Here is a 12,121-nt window from a genome sequence, read left to right on the forward strand (position 1 = left end):
TATTGTTCATTGCCAAAAATGTTTACCGGCCCTCGCTCGTATTATGATCATGGTAATAGTGTCATGTCATATAGTACCCTCCTTAGTTTGTTGAACAATTTTCATTTAAACTCAACAATACTGTATGCCGGGATACTGTATCAAAACGCAGTTTTAAGCGACTATGCTATTGAATTTAATCCACTTGTAATAATAATACATTCTTGAATTCAAATAAACACATAGCTTGGCGTTTGGTAAACTAAAAACATGATATATTTTATTTCCCATAACTCGACCTGAAAACTAAAACACCATTAGTCAATCAATCATTGCCAGATGAAACAAACTATTATTAATACTTGATGCTGGAAATGATACTCGTTTAAATTGATTCCTTTGGGTTGTTTCAATAAAACGCTCCCCGTTTGGTAACCATAAACACATAGCACAGTACTCGATCAACGCTGACTAGACAAAAGTCAAGAGATTTTCGTAATTAAAATATAATTGAAACTAGGATAAACGTGGTGGAGGTTTTATTAGAGTTGTCCTTTGCCCTTTCTGTTATTGATATATTCGTGTTTGCGAATTAAAACGCAAAGCGTCACGAGCAAACAGCCAGTAGCGATTTCAGTATTCATTGCGATCTGCTAATAAGGTTTTCCTTTTCCTAGCATGTGGAGTAAACAGGAACTAACTACCTGTCATTGTAGTTAACTGGTGTATATTGAATTCCTTTAAATAATTATGTTTAAGTGTAATACTGCAATCTGAAGTCTTAACAACTCTTTAAAAATGAAGTTTTGCTATTACCTGCATAATTTAGATTTATCTCAAGTATCGTTTCTAAAATAGAACAAATCTCATCGAACTTGGAATTAAAAGCTTGGAAGCAAATTATCGTACTGATAAAGTACAGTATCAATAAATTAATTTAACTGAGAATGGCAGATGAAGACAATCCTTGCATAATCGTTAGTCTTATCAAAACATGGTACCCGGCATACCCTTATTTACGCGGTTAGTAGGCCTACGGACATTTGCCATTACAGTTAGTACAAAACAAAGTTCTCAAAACGTTTCGGATCAGGAATCTATCTCGTTCTCTTGTGAGGAAGTACCTAAATAAAAAGGTTGCCACACAAACCCTGCCAAAGCTGGAAAATCACAAAAGACAAACAAAACACAAAACTGTACAAAAATAAACAAAAATCTTTGTTAAGACTATCCATTGTGTTCGCCTACACTGTATACTGTATTTTATAATTATTCTTATTTAATTAATTAAATCGTTTAACTTAGCAAAATAAATTTAATACATTGTGTATTTTGTTATATTTATAACCTCTAAAACTCTTTTTGGGCGTTGTAAGGATGCTATAGGAACTACTATAGAACTCGATTTAAAGCTTCACCGTTGCACAATGAAACGCTAAATTTGCTGTTTGTGAGTAAAAGAGCGCGTAATATGAGCCTAGTAAACGTTTAGTAAAAACGGAATGACATCTTTTGTCCATGACGCCATTTCATCTGTACGCAGCCCACCGCCGCGGTCTGTGCCATTGTACTTCTATAAAGGCAATGTACGTTGCTTTACTCTTCACTCTTCTGGGCTTGTCGGGTAGAACGGCTAGATTAACAATCCGACTTAACTTCATTGGACTTAGCTTTTGCTGTTGTACAAAATAGCCTAAGAGCCTATAAAGATAGATTGTATTGTATACTTAGAACTTAGGTATTGGTAATACGTTTTGTAAGGTATTGGTAATACGTGTTGTATTAGCCATTGGGTATTTTTCACTTTGTTGTATAGGCTTAGTTGTTTAATATTTAACTATGGTTTAAGATATTGGGTTTTTTTATTTATTTCATTCCCTCAATTTGCAAACATGCTATACACCAGGTAAATGTAACCAAATTACTGGATAACATAATATACACTTCAGATTTGGAACTTAATAACTTACTCCACATTACAAAAACACAGATTAAAAACAAATTAACTGTAAACAAATAAGAATGATACAGATTATATAAATACATATTTGGATAAACACTATTAGGCCCAAGTGTGGGTCAAATAAATTCATATTATCAATATACAGGGTAGTATATAAATACATATTACTTCGGTTCATGTCACCATTAAGACTACGGTAAGTGTACAGCTTTCCTGAAAGATAAAAATATAAATAGAATAACATACACTATCTGATTGATACAAAATTTTAACCATATAAATGGTTTTGAAATCATAATCCTACGTAGCATAGGTAAAGCAAGGGGTCATTCCTATTACTTTTTTCAACCTAATGTAAATCGGGTTCTGTGGTTATGGACTCTCATATATTAAGGTTTATTCAATTGTACATAAAAACTGTCTTATTCTACGACATGCATTCAAATTAGTAAGACGATGTTTACAAATTCATTCTATGCTGAGTTTTTAATCACCCTATATTAGTTTGATATTTTGTGAAAATATTCCAGAAAACTGATAGCGATTTGACTCTGACGGATTCCCTTTGTGGTACATGTTTTACATAGAAAGGTTGCCTAAAGCTTAATAAAGTAAACAATATGGCTAAGACCTTTGAGTTGAAATTTGCAAATTCTTTACCTCTGGACTCCTTCATACAGTAAAAATATTACAGTTATACAGTTAAATACAGTTATATTACACAGATATTACAGATACTATACAGTGCAAATTTTACTGTATGGATTCAGATAGGATTCAGCTGAAAAAGCATTATGGCGGACAACTTTACTGTACTACTTTAGCGGTTAAACAATCTTTAATACATCAGTCGATGTAAAACACGATATTTTTTTTATAAACATTCTACAAATATGTACCAGTTGTTTTGCAAAACAATGTTTTGTTGTGTATATTTAAGTGTAGTGTTGAGATCAATGCAGCGATGGAAAGTGTGCAATGGTAAAAGCGTTTGAGGATTTGGAAACGTATATTCGTAAAACATTGCAAAAATCATTAAAACCTTTTGTATCACAAAGGCATCAACGAAATACTCTAAATAATGTACATGCATGATAATGACTTTCCAATTGGGATAGGATATCATTATTTAATTGGGTATTCGATTAAATAATGTAGTTCATGTAGGCTCAGTTTTGGTAGGGTTATTGGACAATGCAATGAATGCTGTGCAGCAAAAGGGGCTGTTTCCAGAATATGCTTTGCGAGTCTAAAGTAGCTCCTTTCCCCCCAAAAAATGTGATATCTTGGTTATTCTCAATTGGATTTTCAAGGTATTTAATAAGTTTAAAGAATAGCGTATTACAACTCAAATAGTGTTCATCACATAAACCAAAATCCACTTTCAAAACCTTGTCCATTTTCAGAGATCTTGTATCACATCACCCCCCCCCCATTCCAAAAGGAGGACCCTAGTGATAAAATATACTATTAACTTGCTGTAAAATGTTGTAAAACACTTAATATGTCCCACTGTATGGCTTAGCTGATTTAAGTTTTAGAGTACATTTTTAACGCTATATTTTTTTTAAATGATCATTTGGAAAGGATTGAAAATGCATTACGCACTGCGGAAATTTAGATAAATCAGTTCTTTACCACATGATACTCGTACTTGATGCAAACAAAAAATCAAATTCTTTCACCAATTTTGTAAACATCATCAATTGTGGATGCATGGGAAGCGTGCTCTTTCGAAACGTTTTAGTCCTTATTTTCGTAGAGAAAGAGGGGAAATAAAGACACTATAAATTAGGTTTTAAGAAGAGAGGTTGACTGAATGTTAGGCATAAGCAGATTGGCGACGTCAAATTCTATCTACTAACGTAACATTCACCTCCTGCCGCGAAAAATAAGCGATTCTTTGAGAAACAGCGAAAACTTCACGTGCTCGGTAGTGTATTTGCCAATTTCGTTCATTACGTCACATGAACATGTTGTCTTCTTTGACTTAAATCATATCACTATGGTATTTATTTACTTGGAATTGTAACTGTAGGTTAATGTACTCTTAGGTGAACAGGTTGTCACATAATCATGGATAAAAGGTTTACATTTTCCATTATAAAAACCCTTTCTAAATTATCTTTACATTTACAAAGTAAAATATTTCCCACACGTCTCAGGCATTCAATTCCCAAAATAAATGAAAATTGTAGGCTGTGATTAACGTATCGGTACTTTAAATAAAAATATAAATTACCCAGCATATTGCCTAGTAAAACTACTTTGTATAGTTGCTACTTTGTAGTCTTGGCTGTAACAGGATTCTCAATAAGGTTAACATCCATTAAAATCAAACTAAAGTATTTTGTGAAGTTATTATTTTGAACACTAAATATCTCTGTAAGATTTTTCCAGACTCTCCTTAAATGCCCTTAGGAACATTGATTCTTTAATATTTGCAGCAAACGTAGGAATTCAAAAGACTAAATTCATGTTTGATTTACACCGTTATATTTTTATTAAAAACACTTCATAATGATAGATGGTTTTAAATAACCTACAAGAAAATAGCTTAAAATTAAAGGACGTTACTGAAACTAAATACTGCTAAGCTTTTTATTGTGCTAATTGTCGCAAAATATATCAACGTCCAAATTATTTAAAAATAATAGCAAAAGCTGTCGATTTTGCTAACAGTAGTTAAGCTATGTGTTTACAAAATTTAGAATTTATAAGGACAAGAAATCAACACATAAACAACACAATCGTATATTTAAAAAGAACTGCTTGGATCAAAAGTTGAGGAACAAGAACTATTAACGGGGGCGTATCAGAAAAACAGTCTAACTTTCCCACCCACATGAATGGACTCATACAATCATGTAGGAGCCGTAACAAGCTTAAACAGTTTCCATTTAGTTTAGTTCGCTTCAAAAAATAACTTGGACGCTGGTAATGCAAAGTGTCCATGACGCAATAATGGAGCTCTAGTTGTATGTAAACTGATTTAGACGGATTATGCAAAATTAAAGAACTGTAGGTGCTCGGTTACAAGTAGTAAGTCTTTCATATAGCTAAAAAAAACTATGTTGTTTGAGGTGTAGCCCAGTAATTCTAGTTTTCATTCATGTGATACAAATGTATAAAGCTTTCTGGCAATTTGGGTGTGTTGCTAGCCTAGTGGTTATCGTCTCGGACTTAGGTGCGGGAGAGACGGGTTCAATTCCCGGCAAATCCACAAGTGGGGGTTGGACTGCTTTCCCTAAAAGCGTTTAAGTTCTTCCTCCTGTAACTCTTCAAGTAAAATGTCAGCTGGCGTATACATAAATAAAACGAGTTATAGAATTATTAAACTTATAGGAAAAGACTTATGATACTCAGATACAGACACGGGTTTTTTTAATCATTCGGCTTTTCGTAAATTGTTCTGGACAAAGAAACAGCTTATTAGTCAATACCTATCCATTCTAACTCACACGCCATTCAAAATCAGTTTTATATACGCACACACGAGTACGTAACAGTCTTGAACATTGATTAATCGCTCACAAAAAAGATTATTGACACTCGTGTTCATAATCAAAGTACATAAAATTGAAAGGGTTGGAAAAGTAATGACTGTTTGGCCATCCAAAATATCACGTATCCTAGTTTGGATAATCGTTCTACATCTAAACGTAGTATTAGGATATATGTTGTACTCTGGTATGCTCAAAACAAGATTTGATTACAGTGTCCATCCCTCACATTAATAGTCCGGTAATAAAAAATGCCACCTGATTGGATATAGGGCCAAACAAAAGGTAAACGGTTCGGTCCCGGAAAAAAATCAGTAGATTTTAATAGTATGGTATCCCAGTATGGTATCCCAGCTATCCTTGATTATTTGCCTTTTAATAAAGGATCCTGGTCAAAAAGAACAAGCATCTTAGTCAATACAAGCATAGACAAAAAGAATTAAGTCCATTAACTCAACACTCATCCATAGTCATCTTCGTCTTAGGCCTATTTCACATACATCCGGCTGTCGGTTGTCGTTCAACCGGCAATCGGGTGAAGAAGCATAAATAAATGGGACCGTTCATAAATGCACGTCATGTGCCTACAAAAGCTTGTGTGTCGGCGTCGCGTCGTGAAATTTTGATATAATCTAATCCTGCGAGGTGATTAAGAGCCAGTTTGACAATGTGTTTGTTTAGCCTGCTCTAGGTTAGAGCAAAGGCTCACTACCTTCTAACACAGGCTAAAGCCAATAGAAAATATTTTATAATTTGTGTAATCTTACTACATCTACAACATCCCATAAGAAAGAACCCTATACTAAATTTGTATTAAGATTTTTTTTATCTTTTCATTGATTTTTTTGTTTTATGTTTGTACATACATTTTTATACGCAAGTTTACACCCGAAATGTTAATTAATAGGAAATTCACTGCAGTTTATATTACGATTTGTTTACAATTTGTTGTTGCACTGTATGCAGCTTTATCAAAATCACAGTCCACACAACATTTATGTTAATATAGATGTCATGTTTTTAGCCTTGTGTTTTAAGGCTAAATCTATTTTGCTTGGTGTTTCATGTACTCCATTGTTTTTTAAACTATACGACTAAATGCCCTCTATGAACGTCGGAGTAAAGGACAATACACGATTATTTTCTCGACGGCGCCAGAAAACCCATCAATTAGATTACATAGGCAATCAAAGCCATAATTTGTTATATGTGATCCTCTAGACAGTAATCACTAATAAAATGTATTTATCGTGTCCAATGATGACAACAATGTAATATAGCAATATTACAATCCATACATACAAGCTACTAACCCAGAACGGTTATTCAAAGGTTAATGACAGTACATGAGCGTGTGTTGCACATGTTTTGAAGAGTTACGTTTAAACTTGGTGTAAATCATCCTGGCCGTAAACTATTTCATTTGTTTGTTTAAGAAACCTGAGTTTTAACTCGTTCTGATTTCACGTTTATTAAAAAGTATTAAAAAATTCACATTGCATAAGTGTCCTAAATGATATTACAATTCAAAAGTTAAGTTTACTTTATTTCTCAATACAAATTAGGATCGATAATTTACCTAAATACAACTTCTCAGTTTTATGGTATCATGTATTTTATATTTGCCTGAATACGATTTCACAATTTATTTCTAGCAGATGGTTTTTAAAAATTCTATAAAAATACAAGTGTACAAATGTTTATGTAAAAATGATTTTATAAATATTCTTCATGTTGTTTCTATGTTAAAGGTACATCTTTAAACATTTCATTTGAAAACAACAGGTGCAATTTTTTATTTTTGAGAAAGTTTACAATCCTTCACATTAAATGAAATTATATCTTTTCAATTGTGCTTGACAATTTACAAAATGTATTACGTCCTCTTGCAGAGTTTACCGTTTTCACTCCGTCGCGTAGCATCTTAGCAACTAGTGCCTTATTGAAACTTATACTATTGTACAACTACAAAGAATTTGGAAGCATCCATTTCCCAAATATAGGAAGTTTTTCTGACTTCCCACCGATCTGTTCAGCATACCAAGTGAAGGGGCGTGGAGTTCCCAGTTTGTAGGTACTAAAAGGTTCATTTGCACAATTCACAAGGCTCACGCCGTTAAGCACATTAACGCCCTCAATCTGTTCTCTTTCAGAAACTGGAAACTAGGCTAAGTAAACTGGCGTACCAATGTATAAACAGATACTGTATCCAGTTATACACTAACATTAATATTCTGCATACTGCAAAACGTGATTTTTATACGCTGTAGAAATAAAGTAATTATTTTCATCACTATAATAACTAATCATCAGCTGTTCATTATCCACTTGTTAACATCACCCCCTGGTTTTTGACAGATAATATGCGATTAAACATTATTTAATTATTCGGGTTATGCTTATAGTTATTTTGCATCGTATATTTACACCTATTACTTATGCTATTTTGGTACTATAGCAAATACCCATTTATCAATATTGATCGGTTACGGAAATGTAAAATATATTTAGTGAAATTTAATTTGGCATTTAAGTTGCGTTGATGGAGTAATATCTTACACATTCACCTTCTACAAAAAATTAAATCAACTAAACGTTTTTTGTATACCAAAACAAGATATAAGAAATTCTGGAGATAATTAACGAAGATGAAAAATATACAACATTTGTTGTATGACTTTGTCATATTTACACGATTCAGTATGATGAAATATACAGGGTGATCAACTCAAGGAGGCCACCATTGGGATATCGGAAACGGTAAGAATTAGAGAAAACTTTAAATGGGGGACATTCCTTTATTTTTTGTGGCAGTTAAAAATATGATTTTAGTTTTTCAAAATTCAGCCGCCATTTTCCAAAATGGCGGCCAACTTTGAAATTTCTTAGGGAACACCCTGTATTTTATCATGTTTTCGGATAGAAACTGCAATTTAAAAACTTTTTTATTCTTGACATTTCTTCGATAACCACTCGTTTAGGAGTTACAGCCTATGGAAAAATGATTTCCGGTGTACATTTTACATCATGTAGCTCCAAAAAAGTAGGTTTATAGCGAAAATGCGAAGAGAAAATAAGTCAAATAAGTCTTAAAATTGCATCCACATTCCATTAAGACCATAAAATACACAGTTTTCCACTTTTCAAGTTTGCCACCATTTTGGAAAATGGCCGCCATTTTTAAATAATAGAATTAATATTTTTAAGGAATTTTATGGACTTTTTGGAATGTGGATGCAATTTTAAGACTTATTTGACTTATTTTCTCTTCGCATTTTCGCTATAAACCTACTTTTTTGGAGCTACATGATGTAAAAATAATGTACACCGGGAGTCATTTTTCCATAGGCTGTAACTCCTAAACGAGTGGGTTTATCGAAAAAAATGTCAAGAATAAAAAAGTTTTTAAATTACAGTTTCTATCCGAAAACATGATAAAATACAGGGTGTTCCATAAGAAACTTCAAAGTTGGCCGCCACTTTGGAAAATGGCGGCTGAATTTTGAAAAACTAAAATCATATTTTTAACTGCCACAAAAAATAAAGGAGTGTCCCCCATTTAATGTTTTCTCTAATTCTTACCGTTTCCGATATCCCAATGGTGGCCTCCTTGAGTTGATCACCCTGTATAGTATAACTTGAGCCTCCATCGGGAAATTCGATTGAAATTAAGTGATGAAGTAAAAATATAACATTCCTCAAATAGGAAAAATACACGTGATGGTATTAAAATGCCATTTAAACAACTTAACTGAGGATTGATAATCCATTATACAGTATTAGGAATTAAGCAATCTTAAAAGGAAATTAATACTAGTTCTTTAATTCGTGATAAGGTATATAAAAGAAATTCAAGTTTTTTTTACAGCATATTAGTAGTAAATAAGTTTGATGGGTACAAAACTACCGGACGATAAATGATGCGAATCTTACCTTTAATAAATATATACTTACAGTATGTATTTAAGAATAATAATGTTATAGTACACTATAGAGTCCATTATAAAATTGTTTTTGATTCGTTCAAATACTTCCCAGATCCCTTTATGTTCCCCGGAAAGATTGTATACACCTAAACACCCTGCTTCTGTAAAGAAGAAAACTTTTCTTCCTCTATCACCTCATGCTTTAAGCATAACTTATAATTTACTAAGAATATTTGCTAAGTAGATGTTAAGAACGTTCACGCAAACGTTTGTACCATAAAAACCGAAATTTTACAGTTTAATTAGTATTTGTTTGCTACCAAACCTACATTGCAACCTAAACCTATTACATACTACATTTTAATACCAGATTAATTTGTTAGAATGGAATGAAAACTCATAAAGTTTAAATTATAGCCTATGTTTGAATGTAATAAATGTTATAAGGATTACTATTTACATCACTTTGAAACTCGGTATGTGTTTTTAAAGTAATATAGGTGACTGCTTCTTTGAATTCAATCTTAAATAACCTTCCATATATTAAATTGATATAATTTCAGTCAATAGACCCAAAACTGCTCCTTGGAATAACACAAATCTATTAATATTGTATTTATTTATTTTTCCGTAATTAATTTACTAATATTTTCTTATTAAAGACTGTAACATTACTACATTTCTTGTTTTGAAATGTTTCTCGCTGTTGTCTATAATGTTGTGTCTTAAAAATACACAAATTTACTGACTGATGTTTGAGCTTTTTTAGTGTTATGTGCATACATTAGTTTTTATTACTACATTTTTTAAGAAAAAAAAAACAGTCAATGTGTATCATTTAATATGATTTATTACAATATATTGATAAACTATCCTACGAAGTATTAAGAATCAGATTTAATAATTAATTCGTGATTCTACCCTTTTTAAACTTCACTCTATCGACTTATTTTATATTATACATTTTCCACTTTATATATTTTCCACGAAAATAAGTAGTGATGTACACAATAAATAAGATTAAAGAAAGAACTCTCTAGACAACTTTAAAACTTAATCCATAGATCAAGTGGATTATGAGTAAGTTGAGTTTCTAAGATGCAATGAAGGTTGGTTAAACACAAGTTGCCAAACTCACTAGACTTAAGTATCGGCTCCTTTAAATGTTTAAATGAAACGTCCACTCTAACGTTTTCCGTCTTACAAGATCCATTAGTGTGAAGCAACAACCAACAGAGCCAATGGTGCAGACCAATATATCCAATGGCGTGCTGCAATCCAATGGCGTTTCCAATTTTCAATCAATTTTATGAGAAACTCTCGAGAAATTACTATTGTGTTCATTTAATTTAACCTTTGATGTATGTGGTCTGTTTCCGCTTCTTCTAGCTATGAAGTAGGTTTGCGTAAACTTGTATGCTTTTGGTTCACATATATAAAAAAGTACGGGGTTGTTAGGTGCAGAGAACCATGTCTGTTTTGTAAAACCCTGTGCACTAAAAGCCACAACATCGTTTAATTTTCACAAGTTCTTGTATTACATGCAAAAATAAACTGTTAAATTTGAACTATAAATTGCGTTGATTTAACCTTTTAGTAGTTATTTCATCTATATTTCAAAACTGTTTCTGCATTTCTCAATATTCTCAAGTTTCTAAATTCACATTTTCAAGGTTTTAATTCCCTTCTTATCATCTTTTAACTTGCTTTGTACTCCCAAAAATGTATATGATTCGTAATATAATCAACAAGTACATGTACTAAAATATTTACAAATTTACAAAGATATTTCAAAGATAAATGTATATACATTCATTTCATTACTTATTCATTTATTTATCTGACGAGCCCAAAAACCACAAAATACTTGTTACTTCTATACTGAACTATCTTCAGTTAAATAATGTTTCAATAAAACCCTTGATGTAGTTCATTAAATATTGTAAACTTACATTTACCATTGTATTTTAATCTTATGTAAACACTATTTACCATCCCAAAAAAATGTAGTTTAAACGAACCTTCCAATGTTTATAAACAATATACAGAACCAAAGCTCATTACAGGCACCAAATAATCCTCTCACTGGGCCAGACAAATTACCTTGAATGCAAAACGATCCAACCCGACCGATGGAATAAAAGGTCATGATTGAGGTTGACTTTTTATCAATCAATCAATTTCGGTGGATGCGACAAGCTACTCTCTTCTCAGCTACTACGAGAATACAATTATTTGTTGAAAATAAAATAACAAGGCTGCTATCATGTTAAAAATAGAGAGGTCTAATTGCTTTTGCACAAACATCTTTGGTGATTTTATGATTCTTATGAGTATTCCTAATTATTTTACTGGTGAAACGATATTTGTTCTGCATTGTTTCTCTCATTAAGCAAATTTTAGTGTGTTGATGTCATAATTTGATCGATTTTAGTTTAAATGCAACAACTTATATGCAACAACAGCATATATACTGTTTTGTGATATTTTGTATGTGTTTGTGGTTTCCCTATTGATGTTTTTTTAGGTTAATCCAGGCAGTGCTAGATATTTTTCGTATTAAAAAAACATGTAATACTCTGATTGAAACTTTGTCAGTCACAGATTAAGTAGGTAGTTTTATTCTTTCAAATATTTTTGTGTGCAATAAATGGTCCCTCTAACACAGCTTTATGCATAGTTTTTTTTTGGGGGAAATTTCCCTATAGGGAAGTAGCTATTACCGTAAGTGCCACGGTAAGACCTGTAGC

The sequence above is a fragment of the Macrosteles quadrilineatus genome, unplaced genomic scaffold, assembly GCF_028750875.1.
Source record: "Macrosteles quadrilineatus isolate MER2022 unplaced genomic scaffold, UCM_ALF_1.0 Scaffold_7__1_contigs__length_78375512, whole genome shotgun sequence".
In the NCBI taxonomy this organism is placed as follows: Eukaryota; Metazoa; Arthropoda; class Insecta; order Hemiptera; family Cicadellidae; genus Macrosteles; species Macrosteles quadrilineatus.